The following is a 19,715-nucleotide window of genomic DNA, read 5'->3' on the forward strand; positions in this document are numbered from 1 at the left end:
ATATACAAAGAACAGACACTGAACATGTATTGCGTGTGCCAAGTGTGATCCATGTGGGGGGAGGGGCACATAAGAGCGGGAAATATATCAAATTGTTCTGTGTGTGTTTGTGTGTGCCAGGTGTGATCCATGTGGGGGGATTGGCCACATAAGGGGGGGGACACATCTAGAGTGTGTGTGTGTGTGTGTGTGTGTGTGTGTGTGTGTGTGTGTGTGTGTGTGTGTGTGTGTGTGTGTGTGTGTGTGTGTGTGTGTGTGTGTGTGTGTGTGTGTGTGTGTGTGTGTGTGTGTGTGTGTGTGTGTGTGTGTGTGTGTGTGTGTGTGTTTTATCTGATCCGGATGGTTACTAATTCCTTTCTTTATGGCGGTCATGTTTGAGCGGGAACACCATGGGTGTTACAAAGTTGACTAAATCACCCAAAATGCAATGAAAGTGGTGATCAGCCATGTTATATGTTCAAATGTCTACTGTGCAGGATATCGTAAAGCCTTAATGCAATCGAACGTAAAACAAAAAAGTTATGATTGATGAAAGTATATCGATCAGATTTGACCCGAAGACAACAGGAAGGTTAATATATATTTTTAGTATCATCTCCTTTTGCCCCATTGAGTCTTTCCTCGAAAGGTCTTGCTTAAATGCAACTACTGCTGTGCATTCTGTCTTTAAACCTATAGGCTAGTTATAGAATATCAATCAAACTGTAGACTTCTCAGATCACTACTAATCAATTCATTATCAAAGTTGTAAAAACCCAACTTTGTGAGCAGGGGCGGTGGGTAACGAAGGCTAGAGAAGGCGAAGTATTCCCCAAATAATTGGTCCATATTCTATTGTGCAGTACATACAAAGACGAACGGCAGGTGATGCAATTTCACGTTTCAATTCCAAATATCAGTAATATAAGACTATGGTTTCATAATAAACTTCTATCATTAATGATAATAACACATAAGAACGTATCACTACCAGCGCGCTGACTTTGCTTTGAGTCAAAAGCAGCAGACGGAGGCTCGTAGAAACTGTCTCAGCATTTTGCGTGTTGATTTAACGTTACTCGATACAAACAGCGCTGGTTAAGAAACAACTCTTCTGACAAGTTTCATCTATTTCTGTAAGCTAGTAAGTTATAGTCTCTTGCACACAAATGAAATGCTGTTATAGACATAATAATAATAATAGATGTATTTTGTTAGCGTTGTTACAGGTGCTCAAACACGCTTTACAGATATAGTGAAAAGAAAAGAACAACAAATAAATATATAAAGTTAAAGTCAAATAATACAAAAACAATCACACATTAAAAGCCAGATTGAAGAGGTGAGTTTTTGAAGGTGGTGAGGTCAGTGCAGTCTCTGATGGGTTGGGGGAGTGAGTTCCAGAGGGAGGGGGCAGCGACGGAGAAGGCTCTGTCCCCCCAGATCCGGTGATTGATGCGGGTGGGGATGGATAGGAGGTTGGCTTCTGATGAGCGGAGGCAGCGGGAAGGGGTGTGGTGGTGCAGCAGGTCTGTGAGGTAGGGGGGGGGGGGCTGGTTGTTGAGGGCTTTGTGAGTAATCAGGAGGACTTTGAAGTGGATTCTTTGATGGACGGGGAGCCAGTGAAGGTTCTGGAGGACGGGAGTGATGTGGTCTCGGGAGCGGGTGTGGGTGAGGAGGCGGGCAGCAGAGTTCTGGATATGTTGGAGTTTATTGAGGAGGTTGGATGGTATGCCGTAGAGCAGTGGTCGCCAACCAAGCACGGCTCTGTGTGTGTGTGGCGATAGCGCATTCAGTGTGATAGAGAGAGAGGGAGGGAGAGAGGGAGAGAGAGAGAGGTGGAGGGAGAGAGAGAGAGAGAGAGAGAGAGAGAGAGAGAGAGAGAGAGAGAGAGAGAGAGAGAGAGAGAGAGAGAGAGAGAGAGAGAGAGAGAGGGGGACCGGTGCTAGCGGGGACCGTGTTGTTAGCATCTGGTTAGCTAGCTGCACTAACGGACATAAGGAGCTGTTTCCACAACAAGCTGGAGGGAGAGTCCTCCCCTCTCAGACTGAGGGGCTCAGGTGAGCTAAAGGACTCTCTGAGTGTTTAGATCGGTTTTGTCACAAATTATTCAAAAGATTATTTCCGCTGCACACCTTCATATGATCATTATAGTTATACAAACAATAAGAGAATAAATGAAAAACAGGTATGAAATACTATATGGCAGTGAAACAAGAATACAGTTTGAAAGGGGAGTGATTTGTAAAATATCCATAAAGAAAAAGTAAATCTGTTTACAGTTGTGTTTCATCTGGGTGTTGAGAGATGTATCCATAGATCTCTTCATGTTGCTCTCAAAGTGCACCAGATTGATGCTTTCAACTTCAATATTTAAAAAAAAATCTTCCCTAGAGGAGGTGAGGACCCCCCTAGAGGAGGTGAGGTCCGCCCCCCACTCATAAAAAATAGCACTTTACCCCTGCCTACATGCCGTGAGCTGATTATGGAGCCTTCATTGTAACAGTAATTCAGATGCAATTAGCCTATAAAAGGCCTCAAATTGGAAGCACTGTCTGGGCCGTCTTTTTCACTCAATTCTGCAATAGGTAGATCTCGCCTTTCACCTATAGGCCGAGGTCGGGGATCTTGGGCTTAAAAAGGTTGGTGACCACTGCCGTAGAGGATGCTACTGTAGTCGAGTCGTGATGTGATGAATGACATGACGTCCTTTGTGGTGTTAACAATGATAGTTGGTCAAATATTATCCTTCCTTATCCTGAGCCTCACCCACCGCCTATGTTTTTCAGGTTTAAATCACAGCAATCTATAGTTATACTGAAGTGAAATATTGGTTGGGTTTGCAAACAAAAGACCCATAAGTCATAACTACTATTCTATAGAAACATTCTTACAAAAGTTAGCGCATCTTAATGTCTTTAAACCTGCAAATGATCAAGAGACATTTGTTGCTCAGATGTGATGGTGACACATGCAATTAATTTGCGATTTTACAAGCTTGTCAGGTTTGGGATATGTTTACGATGGACTGAGAAGTTTCCTCGCTTATTCACCAAAATGGGTCACCGATGAGATGAGAATTCAATGTCAGCCTCATCCTGCTGCACAAACAGACATTAAAACAGTTTTACAGCACAAACTCCCAGCAGAGACACGTCCTCGTCCTGCTGCTCGCCAACAGGTGCTTGCTGTTACACAACAATATGAAAAAACACTTTGTCAATCATCGTATAAGCCAAATAAACAATTCCACGCACTGTCAGGACAATAATTCCCTTGTTGAGTTTGTCAAGTCAGTAAAGCCAAGACCAGTCACACAAAATTAACTTCACGCAAATCTTTCAGCCCCTGTTTCCTGTTGTGCCACTTTTCTGTCAACCATAATCATTTATGGCCCTGGACTTTTTACTGCATGTCCAGTGAATGATCCGGGGATTTAAGTTCTGTGTCACTCATTATTAAGTGGCTTGGAAAAGACCATCAGCTTAATTCCTCACATGTAAAATGCAAAATGTTGGCCTGGCTCCTGAGCTGTAGCTGCCCAGATGCTTTAGCCTGGAGCCATATTGACTCCTGCCTGACTAGCGGTCAACATAGCCCCGGGCGATCTTCACGCCATGCACAGAGACATCAGTCAACAAAGTCAGGCACGCGTCTGATTGGACGAGACCAGGGCCAAAAAACTCAGATGAATCCCCCGAGGACCCACAAGGCCATGTTGTAGTACCTCACTAGTTCTTTCAATAACCCTATCAGCTGCTGTTTCTGAATACTGATTTCATATCGACTTTTTTTTCAAATCCACAGCTGCAGCCCTTACTGTGACACTTTGGTTTTATCATATTTAAAAATGATGTAGACAATTAATTAAATAGACTACATTTATATCGATGTTTGCACTATTTCAACTCAATTCAATTCAAAACCTTTATTTATCCAGGTAAAATCCCATTGAGATCAATGATCTCTTTTTCAAGGGAGACCTGCAGCAGTAGGTTCCACAAGAAGACATAAAAACATAAACAACAGAACAACAAAAGGACATCATACAGCAAAATGTACAGGGATTACAATTTACATATCTAACCACAGGTTCCAACAGCATCTGATTTTGTAGCATATTTGCAACCACTTAAAAGTGTTTTTACAACAAGCCTTCAAACACTAATTGAAGCAATAGATCAAGAAGATAAAGTTGCTAAGACTCAAAAGAGTCCATGGGAAGTTGAGGTTCTATGAATTAAAAAAAGTATTGCAATCACTAACAGAAAATATCTGAAACCTCAACATCTTAGTCTCAGAAAACACTTCTTAAGAACTCTAATCGTACTCAATTAAATACACTATTATAACAACATTGTGAAGCCTGATTGACGCAAGTGTTTTAGGATGATTTCCACTTCACCTCAAAACTCTCCTCCTTCGAGCCGGAATTTAACCAGCGACCTAAGGATTTCCACGTTACACACCTACAGTCCTCCGCTCTACCAACTGAGCTATCGAAGGGTTTTTGATATAAGAATATTGAACGAAACGAATGCCAAAAACTCCAACCCAGTCTCACAAAAAAACGTGTAATAACTACGTTGGTCCACAACGTAGGACGTAGTATATCTACAAAAACGCCTCTGAAATTGTAAGATGCCTACGTTTTTTTTCACCATTCATTCCAATGGCTGGCTTCTATGTCACGTGATCTTCAAATTTCTCCCTGCAGAAAAAAAAACATGGCCGACCTTCGTTTTATTCTCGGTGTAAAATGCCTATTTTAAGATTAGTTTGGTCATTAAAATGCGTTTTGATGTCATTTCATGCGAGAAATATGAGTTGTTATTTAAGATTATGTGTGCAGTGGGTGTACATGATCTTTAGTTTGCTAGTTATTACGAAGATTACTTCAGGAAATTGTGTCTATACCAGTGGTTCCCAAACTTTTTGTGCCCAAGGCACACCAAAGGACAAGTAAAAATCTCAAGGCACACCTATTGTGCAAAATAGCCCTTATAACACGTGTTATCACTCATATCATGTAAAATATCTGTAAATGTGCATAATTATTTACTAATGCCAAATAAAATGTGACAAAGACAACTATATTACTCGTGAAATATTTATTAACGAAATATTTCAGAAATTAATTTGAAACGTTATCAAATTAGGCTTCATCAAAGCAGCAACACACTCATTTAAACCAGACAGGTCACAACATTAAAAATGAGGCAAAGGAAACTCAGCAGAAATTCAGCACAGAGAACTGTCAATGCAAGGAAGCTGCATTGTCCATGGTCCTGAACTACAAATTATAAATGTATTACTTTTAAAAAAGCAATATATTACACTACTTCGTTACTATCTACATAAAGTAACTCGTTACTTTACTCGCCGAGCACGTACGAACTGCGCATGCGTGAGTGGCAATAACTTTCCTTACCAGCAGGCGGCAGTAGTGTGTATTTGTCATTCAAAACAGGCAACAACCGGAAGACAGAGAAGAAGAACAGACTGCGTGATATAAACAAACAACAAATAGCGTGTGCGGTAGCTTCACCTTAGCATGTGTTCGTTGCAGGTGCTTGTTGAGGTTTGACGTGGTGTTTACAGCAGTGGATAACAGCTTCTGGCCTGTACATAGTTTGCACCTCACCGTCACATTCCTGTCTATTCTTCGGACGAACTCAAAGTAATGGGCATACCTCCACCCCTCGAAAGTTATCGCTGACTCAGCCATGTTTATGTAGCACTGCACGTGGAGATGTGGATGCGCAAGTCGCGCAGATTACGTACATATAAAGCTACAAAGTACTGATATAGTCAATTAAAAAATAATTATTTTTGTGTAGTTGTATATTGCAATAATAACGTATGGTTGTCACAAAATCCCACGGCACACCCGGACTTGCCTCACGGCCCACCGTTTGGGAACCACTGGTCTATACAACGTTTTCATTGTTCCCAAGATGGTTGCTAGGGACGCTGCTATCGATATTATTTCTGTTATGTTGTGTAAAATGGTGTTATCTTTATTGCTACCCCCTTCCCCGTCAATGTATAGTGTTGGTCCACAGTGCAAACGTATTAGTTATTAGCTAGACTTTTATTTAGCATCTCAAAACACATGTAAACAGCTTCATGCCCGGGAGGTGAAGACCGGCAGTCCGGCTCACTAAAATGTCCGTGCAGAACAATACCCTGGCCTAACCCATAGATCCGTGGGTGAATAATGTCAATCACCACAATAGATACGTTATTTTCCGTTACCAACACCGTTATTAGTGTTGGTCCACTGCTTTTCTCTTTGAAAGTCATCACATAACGGCATTGTAATACACGGTTCGGCTGCATTCAATGTTACATATCTGCTGTAGTTCTCTATTTATAGAGCCTTGATGAGACAAACATGATGAACTGGAAACGTGACATGGATCATAAATATATCAGTAATTAAACAACATCTTACATTTATTTTCACACAATACATCTCCTTGCAGTATCAACACTAATTCGGCTGACTTTTATATTTGATCCAATTGGTAGATAGGCTGTATTTACACCATAAACGTGCACACCTGATATAAAGGGACACTGTAGTGCCGAGAGATAGGGAGTCGGAGGCGGTGCAATGGAGGTACAAAGCTTGCTTTAATGAGCAGCAGAAATGTAGATGTTGTTGGGTCGCAGCCCGGGACGACAAGAGAGTGAAGTCAGGAGGGCACACAACATATATAGTAAACACATAACATGTCCGTGTGGGAACAATAGCCCCAACTGTAGTTCCATGTATGAATTATGTCCCAGTGTATTAATAGGTGGTCACCACACAAGCCCCCCCAGAATTCAAACATGGCAAAAAAAAAAAAAAAAATCATCGCGTCCGTGGAGGAAGCACCACAGGGGCCGAGGAGGGTGGGGCCGCAGGTGAGGACCGGGCCATGGAACGGGCCACGAAAGGGGGCCGCAGGAGAGGGCAGGGGCCCTAACGAGGGCGAGGGCACCCACACCGGGGGCCGCAGTAGGTGTCGCGGAGAACCCAGCAGGAAAGAGCGCAACCCGGCCGCAGGCAGACGCACAACGGCGGTGGGCACGAAGCCCTCGGCAGGCGTCGAGGTATCCCCGGAAGAGAGGAGCAGTCCCCCCGGGAGGAAGGAGCGCAACCCGGCCGCAGGCAGACGTGCAACGGCGGCGGGCACGAAGTCCTCGGCAGGCGTCGAGGCATCCCCGGGAAGCAGGAGAGCAACCCGGCCGCAGGCAGACGTGCCGCGGCGGCGGGCATGAAGTCCTCAGCAGATGTCGAGGCATCCCCGGGAAGCAGGAGAGGCCAGACAGGGTCCCGGAGCGCGCCACCCATGGGCCGATGGAGCATGGGCGACGTCCGGAACTGTCGAGGCGAGAGGGGGTCCAGGAGTGCGCCACCCAGGCGCCGATGAACGTGAGTGGCGTCTGGATATCCCCGGAAGGCCGGAGAGGCCAGACAGGCTCCGGAGCGCGCCACCCACGGGCCGATGGCAGCATGGGCGACGTCCAAAACCGTCGAGGCGAGACGGGGTCCAGGAGTGCACCACCCAGGCGTCGATGAAAACGTGAGTGGCGTCTGGAACCGCCGTGGAGGTGGTGAAAAATGTGAGAGTGTCCACATGAGGTCAACCGGCTGGTCGAACCTCCTCTCCGGCACCAGAAAAAAAACTCAAAAAGGATCGATAGCCGTTAGCAGCTAGCTGGCAGCCATCGGTAGCTGCTAGCCGTAGCCGTTAGCTAACGTGGTTAGCTGCTAGTCGTCGATAGCTAGCGCAGCCTGGACTTGCAGCCGCACGCCCCGAAGAAACAACCCCACGTGGAAAGAGTCTGGTTCTCTCCCCTACCCAGCAGGTCGTGCATCGTCTCCGTGTAGATGGAAGGCCCGCTGTCCTCCAGTGTCGAGACGATGCGGGAATGGCGAGTGACGTCCTCAGCCATTCCGCGGGGGGCGCACCGAGCCTCAGTCCGTGTGCCCATGGCAGCCACGGACGTCTCCAACAATCTCTGGCATAACGAGAAAAACAGCGCTTTTCGCCATGTTCGGGTCCGTCCCGGAAACTTCACGAGACGTTGTCAGGGTCACCAATGTAGTGCCGATAGATAGGGAGTCGGAGGCGGTGCAATGGAGGTACAAAGCTTGCTTTAATGAGCAGCAGAAATGTAGATGTTGTTGGGTCGCAGCCCGGGACGACAAGAGAGTGAAGTCAGGAGGGCACACAACATATATAGTAAACACATAACATGTCCGTGTGGGAACAATAGCCCCAACTGTAGTTCCATGTATGAATTATGTCCCAGTGTATTAATAGGTGGTCACCACAACACCTAGTGGTTAAAGCATGTTATTGAATTTCATTATTTTTATTATTAGACATTAATAGAATCCCTATAAAGTATGTTCATTACTCGTTATTCTCTACTAATAGTTAATTAAAGACTGTATATAATGACTATTTTGCACATCCCTTTCAAGATTTTCTAAGGTTTATTGACATATTCACAAATGGTGTAGTTATGCAATGAATGTAAAACTTTGTGTATACCTCCAGGAATGTTAACTATGTTGAAGCACTTATTTTAACTGATATTATACATATGTATTATACTCTTATAAGATGTAGATAGTATAAGAAATATGCAGAATACGACAATTTAATGGTGGAGGTACACAAATATTGAAAGATGTCTTGTGATGCACTGTTGAGGAACCTGTGACCCAAGTTTTTCATCTCCGGCCTTGTCAGGTATTGAACAATCAATAAATAAAGAACAGAGAATTATTAAATATAAAACACAGAATTTGTGTGATTATACTAAATGATTTACAAATAAACACCACTGCATATGTACAACTATACACATGCTGATGTAACGCAAATGTTTCCAACTTGGGATCAATAAAGTATATCTTATCTTAAGCTGATCGATGGCTACTGCCAGATTTGCAAAATGTGCCTCTGAACCTTGACAAGTGCATGTTTCAGGCTTATCAATGAACAACAGGAGGGGTCACAGACATAAGACCAGCTGTTAAATAAAGCTCTTCTGACCTTAGCTGTCGTGTGGGTATATATTAATGCTGCCCATTGGGCACAAGCAATTGTCACCCATTTATTAATTATATTTTTTTAATTTGAGTGTTTCCTATCCCCTAAACCTCCAAAATCAAATCAAATCAAGTTTTATTTATATAGCACATTTATAAACGATTTTTGGTCGAGCCAAAGTGCTGTAATACAATTAGCCTACAGTAGAGACACTTTACAGCAAATACAACAGCACAGATTGTTCAGAATATCAGTATGAGAAAAACGACACCCTCTGTCCTCCAGGGATGTACACAGTTTAATACCGGCAACTTCTTATTATGGGAAATATGAAAACGTCTTTTAAAACTACAATTCTCAGTAGAGACGTGCCAGCATGTGTAGTTCTGGGAACGGGGTGGGGGAGGGGGGGACGCGGTGGACCCGTTCAAATCCAGTTTTGGACAGTCTGCCGTGGTCCCATCCCATTTCATTGGTATTGTTCTGCACGGACATTTTAGTGAGCTGGACTGCCGGTCTTCGCCTCCCGGGCATGAAGCTGTTTACATGTGTTTTGAAATGCTAAATAAAAGTCTAGCTAATAACTAATACGTTTGCACTGTGGACCAACACTATACATTGACGGGGAAGGGGGTAGCAATAAAGATAACACCATTTTACACAACATAACAGAAATAATATCGATAGCAGCGTCCCTAGCAACCATCTTGGTAACAATGAAAACGTTGTATAGACACAATTTCCTGAAGTAATCTTCGTAATAACTAGCAAACTAAAGATCATGTACACCCACTGCACACATAATCTTAAATAACAACTCATATTTCTCGCATGAAATGACATCAAAACGCATTTTAATGACCAAACTAACCTTAAAATAGGCATTTTACACCGAGAATAAAACGAAGGTCGGCCATGTTTTTTTTCTGCAGGGAGAAATTTGAAGATCACGTGACATAGAAGCCAGCCATTGGAATGAATGGTGAAAACAAACGTAGGCATTTTACAATTTCAGAGGCGTTTTTGTAGATATACTACGTCCTACGTTGTGGACCAACGTAGTTATTACACGTTTTTTTGTGAGACTGGGTTGAAAACTCACATGGCCCCCAGGGGCTCACAAGGCCATGTTGTTTTCTTTATTGTTCTTTCAATAACCCGGTCAGCTGCTTTTCTGAACACTTAACTCATATCGATGTAAAAACATCGATGAGTTAAGTACATGCGTTAATCCAATAATGACAAAAATAATTACACAGACAGAAGATGAAGAAGAAGCTCTGCTATCGACCACTCTAGCTTTTAGAGCCAGTCGCCCTAATTATACATCATGACTCAGATTTGAAAGAGATGGGTTTTGCACATTCGTAAACAAATGACTAAAAGGAAAAACAGGATGAGACAACAGTGCAGTAACAACAACTTTAAAGTCAAAAAAGTCAAAGTCAACATTATTGTCAATCTGCAGTTTGTGTGTACAGACAGAGAGATTGAAATACTGTTTCCCACAATCGCAAATATAAAAACAAATGTATATAGAATATAAAAAATGTTTGCAAATATACATATATACACAGTCAAATATGTATATATAAATATGTATATACACAGTCAAAGATTTGGTTTTACATGTGCACATGATGATCCACTTGATTTAAATGTACTTTTGTAATGATGTAGAGAAGCCTAACTGATACCACGATGGTAATTATTTGCTTGATTTTGACCTCGTTATTTTTTAGATTTCCCTATAAGCTCAAAACTCTCCTCCTTCGAGCCGGAGTTGAACCAGCGACCTAAGGATGTCAGCTTTGCTCTCCTACAGTCCTCCGCTCTACCAACTGAGCTATCGAAGGGGTTGAAAGTATTGAGTATAGAAGAATACAAAATTGACATTGCCCTGTCTTTATGTGTCCTTAATACACAAATCACTGAAATGGAAAAACAGGAACAAACGCAAATGTGCTGTAACTTCTCCCCTGCATTGAATTGGACTACTATTATAATGTAGTGAAGCTTGACCAGTGATGGAAATGCTTATCTCTATTTCCCCACTTGAAAAATAACGTCTATGCAACCACAAAAAACCTTCCATCGAGCCAGAGTTGAACCAGATGTCGGCTTTGCTCCTCTACAGTCCTCCGCTCTACCAACTGAGCTATCGAAGGGACCATAATGATCAGAGAAAAAAACAATGAGGCCCCTGGGGACCCACAAGGCCATGTTGTAGTACCTCTATAGTTATTTCAATAACACTATCAGCTGCTGGTTCTCAATACTGATTTCATATTGATTTGTTCGATCCACAGCGGCAGCCCTTGATGACTGTAACAGTTTGGTTTAATTTAGGTATAAAACAAGTTAAATCGTCTGGATTTATGAATGTCATTTTTACACTTTAAGCTCTTTTACATCCCAGTTCAACATTCACCACTACATTTCCAATGAATACGACTATGAAGAAGTTGAGTAGGTTGACTGCTAGTGGTGGAAATTCTTGCATCTCAGCATTATTTCCCCATAAATTATCCACTTGATTCAAATGCACTATCATATTGATGTTGTAAATACTGAATGACATTATGATGGTTATGTTTTGTTTTCACTAACATGATTGAGTAAGCATGATTTCCCCATGACCTCAAAAGTGTCCTCCTTCGAGCCGGAGTTGAACCAGCGGCCTAAGGATATCAGCTTTGCTCCTCTACAGTCCTCCGCTCTACCAACTGAGCAATCGAAGGGACGGTATCGTAGAGAGAAAAAACAATGAGGCCCCCGGGACCCACAGGGATCGCTGTAGTTCTTTCAATGGATAACTGTAACAGTTTGGTTGAAAACTATTTGTTTAGGCTGGGTTTATCAAAGTCTATTAAAACTCTTTTACATCCCAGTTGAACATTCACCACTATTTATCCATTACATTTCCAATGAATACTATGAAGAAGTTGAGTAGGTTGACTGACACAAGTGATGGAAAGCCTGATGTCCCCATGACCTCAAAACTCTCCTCCTTAGAGCACATTCACAAAACAATGACTAAATCTATAAACAGGAAAATAATTGTGTTACGCTTGACTGACACTAGGACATTCTTTGAAAGATGATTATTGCCAACATGAGTATCTGACCTTGATTTCTCCACTTGACGAATAACCTCAAAAGTGTCCTCCTTCGAGCCGGAGTTGAACCAGCGACCTAAGGATGTCAGCCTTGCTCCTCTACAGTCCTCCGCTCTACCAACTGAGCTATCGAAGGGACGGTGGATGAGAGAATAAACAATGAGGCCCCCGGGGACCCACAGGGATCGCTTTAGTGCCACACTTGTTCTTTCAATAACCCTAAAACCTGGTGGACTAAAATCACCAGACTCAGGGACAGTTTCATCCCACAGGCCATAAGACTGTTAAACATCTGAACTTATGGAAGAACATCAATAACATTCATCTGTTTGGAACTTATCAATAATCCAATTACTTGTATATAGACTATACTGCACTATTTCTACTATATTCTATTTCATTTTATTTATAATTTATACATCTCAGTTCAACAATAACCACTATTTTTCCACTACTGTGAAGAAGTTGAGTAGGTTGAATGTCACCATGATTTCCCCTTAACCTCAAAACTCTCCTCCTTCGAGCCGGAGTTGAACCATCGACCTAAGGACATCAGCTTTGCTCCTCTACAGTCCTCCGCTCTACCAACTGAGCTATCGAAGGGGTTGAAAGTCTTGAGTATAGAAGAATACAAAATTGACATTGCCCTGTCTTTATGTGTCCTTAATAAACAAATCACTGAAATGGAAAAACAGGAACAAACGCAAATGTGCTGTAACTTCTCCCCTGCATTGAATTGGACTACTATTATAATGTAGTGAAGCTTGACCAGTGATGGAAATGCTTATCTCTATTTCCCCACTTGACGAATAACGTCTATGCAACCACAAAAAACCTTCCATCGAGCCGGAGTTGAACCAGATGTCGGCTTTGCTCCTCTACAGTCCTCCGCTCTACCAACTGAGCTACCGAAGGGACGGTATTGATCAGAGGAAAAAACAATGAGGCCCCTGGGGACCCACAAGGCCATGTTGTAGTACCTCTATAGTTATTTCAATAATCCTATCAGCTGCTGGTTCTCAATACTGATTTCATATTGATTTGTTCAATCCACAGCGGCAACCCTTGATGACTGTAACAGTTTGGTTTAATTTAGGTATAAAACAAGTTAAATCGTCTGGATTTATGAATGTCATTTTTACACTTTAAGCTCTTTTACATCCCAGTTCAACATTCACCACTACATTTCCAATGAATACGACTATGAAGAAGTTGAGTAGGTTGACTGCTACTGGTGGAAAGTCTTGCATCTCAGCATTATTTCCCCATAAATTATCCACTTGATTCAAATGCACTTGCACTATCATATTGATGTTATAAAGACTGAATGACATTATGATGGTTATGTTTTGTTTTCACTAACATGATTGAGTAAGCATGATTTCCCCATGACCTCAAAAGTGTCCTCCTTCGAGCCGGAGTTGAACCAGCGACCTAAGGATATCAGCTTTGCTCCTCTACAGTCCTCCGCTCTACCAACTGAGCTATCGAAGGGACGGTATTGTAGAGAGAAAAAACAATGAGGCCCCCGGGGACCCACAGGGATCTCTGTAGTTCTTTCAATGGATAACTGTAACAGTTTGGTTGAAAACTATTTATTTAGGCTGGGTTTATCAAAGTCTATTAAAACTCTTTTACATCCCAGTTGAACATTCACCACTATTTATCCATTACATTTCCAATGAATACTATGAAGAAGTTGAGTAGGTTAACTGACACAAGTGATGGAAAGCCTGATGTCCCCATGACCTCAAAACTCTCCTCCTTAGAGCACATTCACAAAACAATGACTAAATCTATAAACAGGAAAATAATTGTGTTACGCTTGACTGACACTAGGACATTCTTTGAAAGATGATTATTGCCAACATGAGTATCTGACCTTGATTTCTCCACTTGACGAATAACCTCAAAAGTGTCCTGCTTCGAGCCGGAGTTGAACCAGCGACCTAAGGATGTCAGCCTTGCTCCTCTACAGTCCTCCGCTCTACCAACTGAGCTATCGAAGGGATGGTGGTTGAGAGAATAAACAATGAGGCCCCCGGGGACCCACAGGGATCACTTTAGTGCCACACTTGTTCTTTCAATAACCCTAAAACCTGGTGGACTAAAACCACCAGACTCAGGGACAGTTTCATCCCACAGGCCATAAGACTGTTAAACATCTGAACTTATGGAAGAACATCAATAACATTCATCTGTTTGGAACTTATCAATATTCCAATTACTTGTTTATAGACTATACTGCACTATTTCTACTATATTCTATTTATAATTTATACATCTGAGTTCAACAATAACCACTATTTATCCACTACTGTGAAGAAGTTGAGTAGGTTGAATGTCACCATGATTTCCCCTTAACCTCAAAACTCTACTCCTTCGAGCCGGAGTTGAACCACCGACCTAAGGATATCAGCTTTGCTCCTCTACAGTCCTCCGCTCTACCAACTGAGCTATCGAAGGGGTTGAAAGTCTTGAGTATAGAAGAATACAAAATTGACATTGCCCTGTCTTTATGTGTCCTTTATACACAAATCACTGAAATGGAAAAACAGGAACAAACGCAAATGTGCTGTAACTTCTCCCCTGCATTGAATTGGACTACTATTATAATGTAGTGAAGCTTGACCAGTGATGGAAATGCATATCTCTATTTCCCCACTTGACGAATAACGTCTATGCAACCACAAAAAACCTTCCATCGAGCCGGAGTTGAGACAGATGTCGGCTTTGCTCCTCTACAGTCCTCCGCTCTACCAACTGAGCTATCGAAGGGACCTTAATGATCAGAGAAAAAAACAATGAGGCCCCTGGGGACCCACAAGGCCATGTTGTAGTACCTCTATAGTTATTTCAATAATCCTATTAGCTGCTGGTTCTCAATACTGATTTCATATTGATTTGTTCAATCCACAGCGGCAGCCCTTGATGACTGTAACAGTTTGGTTTAATTTAGGTATAAAACAAGTTAAATCGTCTGGATTTATGAATGTCATTTTTACACTTTAAGCTCTTTTACATCCCAGTTCAACATTCACCACTACATTTCCAATGAATACGACTATGAAGAAGTTGAGTAGGTTGACTGCTAGTGGTGGAAAGTCTTGCATCTCAGCATTATTTCCCCATAAATGATCCACTTGATTCAAATGCACTATCATATTGATGTTGTAAATACTGAATGACATTATGATGGTTATGTTTTGTTTTCACAAACATGATTGAGTAAGCATGATTTCCCCATGACCTCAAAAGTGTCCTCCTTCGAGCCGGAGTTGAACCAGCGACCTAAGGATATCGGCTTTGCTCCTCTACAGTCCTCCGCTCTACCAACTGAGCTATCGAAGGGACGGTATTGTAGAGAGAAAAAACAATGAGGCCCCCGGGACCCACAGGGATCTCTGTAGTTCTTTCAATTGATAAATGTAACAGTTTGGTTGAAAACTATTTCCCCACTTGACGAAGAACCTCAAAAGTGTCCTCCTTCGAGCCGGAGTTGAACCAGCGACCTAAGGATGTCAGCCTTGCTCCTCTACAGTCCTCCGCTCTACCAACTGAGCTATCGAAGGGACGGTGGTTGAGAGAATAAACAATGAGGCCCCCGGGGACCTACAGCGATCGCTTTAGTGCCACACTTGATCTTTCAATAACCCTAAAACCTGGTGGACTAAAACCACCAGACTCAGGGACAGTTTCATCCCACAGGCCATAAGACTGTTAAACATCTGAACTTATGGAAGAACATCAATAACATTCATCTGTTTGGAACTTATCAATATTCCAATTACTTGTAGACTATACTGCACTATTTCTACTATATTCTATTTCATTTTATTTATAATTTATACATCTGAGTTCAACAATAACCACTATTTATCCACTACTGTGAAGAAGTTGAGTAGGTTGAATGTCACCATGATTTCCCCTTAACCTCAAAACTCTCCTCCTTCGAGCCGGAGTTGAACCAGCTACCTAAGGATGTCAGCGCTGCTCTTCTACAGTCCTCCGCTCTACCAACTGAGCTATCGAAGGGGTTGAAAGTCTTGAGTATAGAAGAATACAAAATTGACATTGCCCTGTCTTTATGTGTCCTTTATACACAAATCACTGAAATGGAAAAACAGGAACAAACGCAAATGTGCTGTAACTTCTCCCCTGCATTGAATTGGACTACTATTATAATGTAGTGAAGCTTGACCAGTGATGGAAATGCTTATCTCTATTTCCCCACTTGACGAATAACGTCTATGCAACCACAAAAAACCTTCCATCGAGCCGGAGTTGAACCAGATGTCGGCTTTGCTCCTCTACAGTCCTCCGCTCTACCAACTGAGCTATCGAAGGGACGTAATGATCAGAGAAAAAAAAAATGAGGCCCCTGGGGACCCACAAGGCCATGTTGTAGTACCACTATAGTTATTTCAATAATCCTATTAGCTGCTGGTTCTCAATACTGATTTCATATTGATTTGTTCAATCCATAGCGGCAGCCCTTGATGACTGTAACAGTTTGGTTTAATTTAGGTATAAAACAAGTTAAATCGTCTGGATTTATGAATGTCATTTTTACACTTTAAGCTCTTTTACATCCCAGTTCAACATTCACCACTACATTTCCAATTAATACGACTATGAAGAAGTTGAGTAGGTTGACTGCTAGTGGTGGAAAGTCTTGCATCTCAGCATTATTTCCCCATAAATGATCCACTTGATTCAAATGCACTATCATATTGATGTTGTAAATACTGAATGACATTATGATGGTTATGTTTTGTTTTCACTAACATGATTGAGTAAGCATGATTTCCCCATGACCTCAAAAGTGTCCTCCTTCGAGCCGGAGTTGAACCAGCGACCTAAGGATATCAGCTTTGCTCCTCTACAGTCCTCCGCTCTACCAACTGAGCTATCGAAGGGACGGTATCGTAGAGAGAAAAAACAATGAGGCCCCCGGGGACCCACAGGGATCGCTGTAGTTCTTTCAATGGATAACTGTAACAGTTTGGTTGAAAACTATTTATTTAGGCTGGGTTTATCAAAGTCTATTAAAACTCTTTTACATCCCAGTTAAACATTCACCACTATTTATCCATTACATTTCCAATGAATACTATGAAGAAGTTGAGTAGGTTGACTGACACAAGTGATGGAAAGCCTGATGTCCCCATGACCTCAAAACTCTCCTCCTTAGAGCACATTCACAAAACAATGACTAAATCTATAAACAGGACAATAATTGTGTTACGCTTGACTGACACTAGGACATTCTTTGAAAGATGATTATTGCCAACATGAGTATCTGACCTTGATTTCTCCACTTGACGAATAACCTCAAAAGTGTCCTCCTTCGAGCCGGAGTTGAACCAGCGACCTAAGGATGTCAGCGTTGCTCATCTACAGTCCTCCGCTCTACCAACTGAGCTATCGAAGGGACGGTGGTTGAGAGAATAAACAATTAGGCCCCCAGGGACCCACAGGGATCGCTTTAGTGCCACACTTGTTCTTTCAATAACCCTAAAACCTGGTGGACTAAAACCACCAGACTCAGGGACAGTTTCATCCCACAGGCCATAAGACTGTTAAACATCTGAACTTATGGAAGAACATCAATAACATGCATCTGTTTGGAACTTATCAATATTCCAATTACTTGTAGACTATACTGCACTATTTCTACTATATTCTATTTCATTTTATTTATAATTTATACATCTCAGTTCAACAATAACCACTATTTTTCCACTACTGTGAAGAAGTTGAGTAGGTTGAATGTCACCATGATTTCCCCTTAACCTCAAAATTCTCCTCCTTCGAGCCGGAGTTGAACCAGCGACCTAAGGATGTCAGCCCTGCTCTTCTACAGTCCTCCGCTCTACCAACTGAGCTATCGAAGGGACGGTATTGTAGAGAGAAAAAACAATGAGGCCCCCGGGGACCCACAGGGATCGCTGTAGTTCTTTCAATGGATAACTGTAACAGTTTGGTTGAAAACTATTTATTTAGGCTGGGTTTATCAAACCTCCTTCGAGCTGTAGTTGAACCAGCGACCTAAGGATGTTGGCCTTGCTCCTCTACAGTCCTCCGCTCTACCAACTGAGCTATCGAAGGGACGGCGGTTGAGAGAATAAGCAATGAGGCCCCCGGGGACCCACAGGGATCGCTTTAGTGCCACACTTGTTCTTTCAATAACCCTAAAACCTGGTGGACTAAAACCACCAGACTCAGGGACAGTTTCATCCCACAGGCCATAAGACTGTTGAACATCTGAACTTATGGAAGAACATCAATAACATTCATCTGTTTGGAACTTATCAATATTCCAATTACTTGTATATAGACTATACTGCACTATTTCTACTATATTCTATTTCATTTTATTTATAATTTGTACATCTGAGTTCAACAATAACCACTATTTATCCACTACTGTGAAGAAGTTGAATGTCACCATGATTTCCCCTTAACCTCAAAACTCTCCTCCTTCTAGCCGGAGTTGAACCAGCGACCTAAGGATATCAGCTTTGCTCCTCTACAGTCCTCCGCTCTACCAACTGAGCTATCGAAGGGACGGTATCTCAGAGAGAAAAAACAATGAGGCCCCCGGGGACCCACAGGGATCGCTGTAGTTCTTTCAATGGATAACTGTAACAGTTTGGTTGAAAACTATTTATTTAGGCTGGATTTATCAAAGTCTATTAAAACTCTTTTACATCCCAGTTGAACATTCACCACTATTTATCCATTACATTTCCAATGAATACTATGAAGAAGTTGAGTAGGTTGACTGACACAAGTGATGGAAAGCCTGATGTCCCCATGACCTCAAAACTCTCCTCCTTAGAGCACATTCACAAAACAATGACTAAATCTATAAACAGGACAATAATTGTGTTACACTTGACTGACACTAGGACATTCTTTGAAAGATGATTATTACCAACATGAGTATCTGACCTTGATTTCTCCACTTGACGAATAACCTCAAAAGTGTCCTCCTTCGAGCCGGAGTTGAACCAGCGACCTAAGGATGTCAGCCTTGCTCCTCTACAGTCCTCCGCTCTACCAACTGAGCTATCGAAGGGACGGTATTGATCAGAGGAAAAAACAATGAGGCCCCTGGGGACCCACAAGGCCATGTTGTAGTACCTCTATAGTTATTTCAATAATCCTATCAGCTGCTGGTTCTCAATACTGATTTCATATTGATTTGTTCAATCCACAGCGGCAGCCCTTGATGACTGTAACAGTTTGGTTTAATTTAGGTATAAAAACAAGTTAAATCGTCTGGATTTATGAATGTCATTTTTACACTTTAAGCTCTTTTACATCCCAGTTCAACATTCACCACTACATTTCCAATGAATACGACTATGAAGAAGTTGAGTAGGTTGACTGCTAGTGGTGGAAAGTCTTGCATCTCAGCATTATCTCCCCATAAATGATCCACTTGATTCAAATGCACTATCATATTGATGTTGTAAAGACTGAATGACATTATGATGGTTATGTTTTGTTTTCACTAACATGATTGAGTAAGCATGATTTCCCCATGACC

At 42.1% G+C, this 19,715-nt stretch overlaps 11 non-coding genes across 11 annotated transcripts; all 11 read right to left on the minus strand.

Moving 5' to 3' along the window:
• Positions 1-4,397: 4,397 nt before the first annotated feature.
• On the minus strand, positions 4,398-4,485 carry trnay-gua. Its single transcript is given in 2 exon segments — positions 4,398-4,433; positions 4,449-4,485. It is a non-coding gene; the product is annotated as a tRNA-Tyr (tRNA).
• Positions 4,486-10,806: 6,321 nt separating this feature from the next.
• Positions 10,807-10,894, minus strand: trnay-gua. The gene is given in 2 exon segments: positions 10,807-10,842; positions 10,858-10,894. It is a non-coding gene; the product is annotated as a tRNA-Tyr (tRNA).
• Positions 10,895-12,205: 1,311 nt separating this feature from the next.
• trnay-gua lies at positions 12,206-12,293 on the minus strand. Its single transcript is given in 2 exon segments — positions 12,206-12,241; positions 12,257-12,293. It is a non-coding gene; the product is annotated as a tRNA-Tyr (tRNA).
• Positions 12,294-13,563: 1,270 nt separating this feature from the next.
• Positions 13,564-13,651, minus strand: trnay-gua. Its single transcript is given in 2 exon segments — positions 13,564-13,599; positions 13,615-13,651. It is a non-coding gene; the product is annotated as a tRNA-Tyr (tRNA).
• A 427-nt stretch (positions 13,652-14,078) lies between these two features.
• trnay-gua lies at positions 14,079-14,166 on the minus strand. Its single transcript is given in 2 exon segments — positions 14,079-14,114; positions 14,130-14,166. It is a non-coding gene; the product is annotated as a tRNA-Tyr (tRNA).
• A 1,254-nt stretch (positions 14,167-15,420) lies between these two features.
• On the minus strand, positions 15,421-15,508 carry trnay-gua. Its single transcript is given in 2 exon segments — positions 15,421-15,456; positions 15,472-15,508. It is a non-coding gene; the product is annotated as a tRNA-Tyr (tRNA).
• Positions 15,509-15,641: 133 nt separating this feature from the next.
• On the minus strand, positions 15,642-15,729 carry trnay-gua. The gene is given in 2 exon segments: positions 15,642-15,677; positions 15,693-15,729. It is a non-coding gene; the product is annotated as a tRNA-Tyr (tRNA).
• A 1,259-nt stretch (positions 15,730-16,988) lies between these two features.
• Positions 16,989-17,076, minus strand: trnay-gua. Its single transcript is given in 2 exon segments — positions 16,989-17,024; positions 17,040-17,076. It is a non-coding gene; the product is annotated as a tRNA-Tyr (tRNA).
• Positions 17,077-17,503: 427 nt separating this feature from the next.
• On the minus strand, positions 17,504-17,591 carry trnay-gua. Its single transcript is given in 2 exon segments — positions 17,504-17,539; positions 17,555-17,591. It is a non-coding gene; the product is annotated as a tRNA-Tyr (tRNA).
• Positions 17,592-17,966: 375 nt separating this feature from the next.
• Positions 17,967-18,054, minus strand: trnay-gua. The gene is given in 2 exon segments: positions 17,967-18,002; positions 18,018-18,054. It is a non-coding gene; the product is annotated as a tRNA-Tyr (tRNA).
• A 1,099-nt stretch (positions 18,055-19,153) lies between these two features.
• trnay-gua lies at positions 19,154-19,241 on the minus strand. Its single transcript is given in 2 exon segments — positions 19,154-19,189; positions 19,205-19,241. It is a non-coding gene; the product is annotated as a tRNA-Tyr (tRNA).
• Between the last annotated feature and the right edge of the window lie 474 nt (positions 19,242-19,715).

Source organism: Gymnodraco acuticeps, unplaced genomic scaffold (assembly GCF_902827175.1).
Source record: "Gymnodraco acuticeps unplaced genomic scaffold, fGymAcu1.1, whole genome shotgun sequence".
Lineage (NCBI taxonomy): Eukaryota > Metazoa > Chordata > Actinopteri > Perciformes > Bathydraconidae > Gymnodraco > Gymnodraco acuticeps.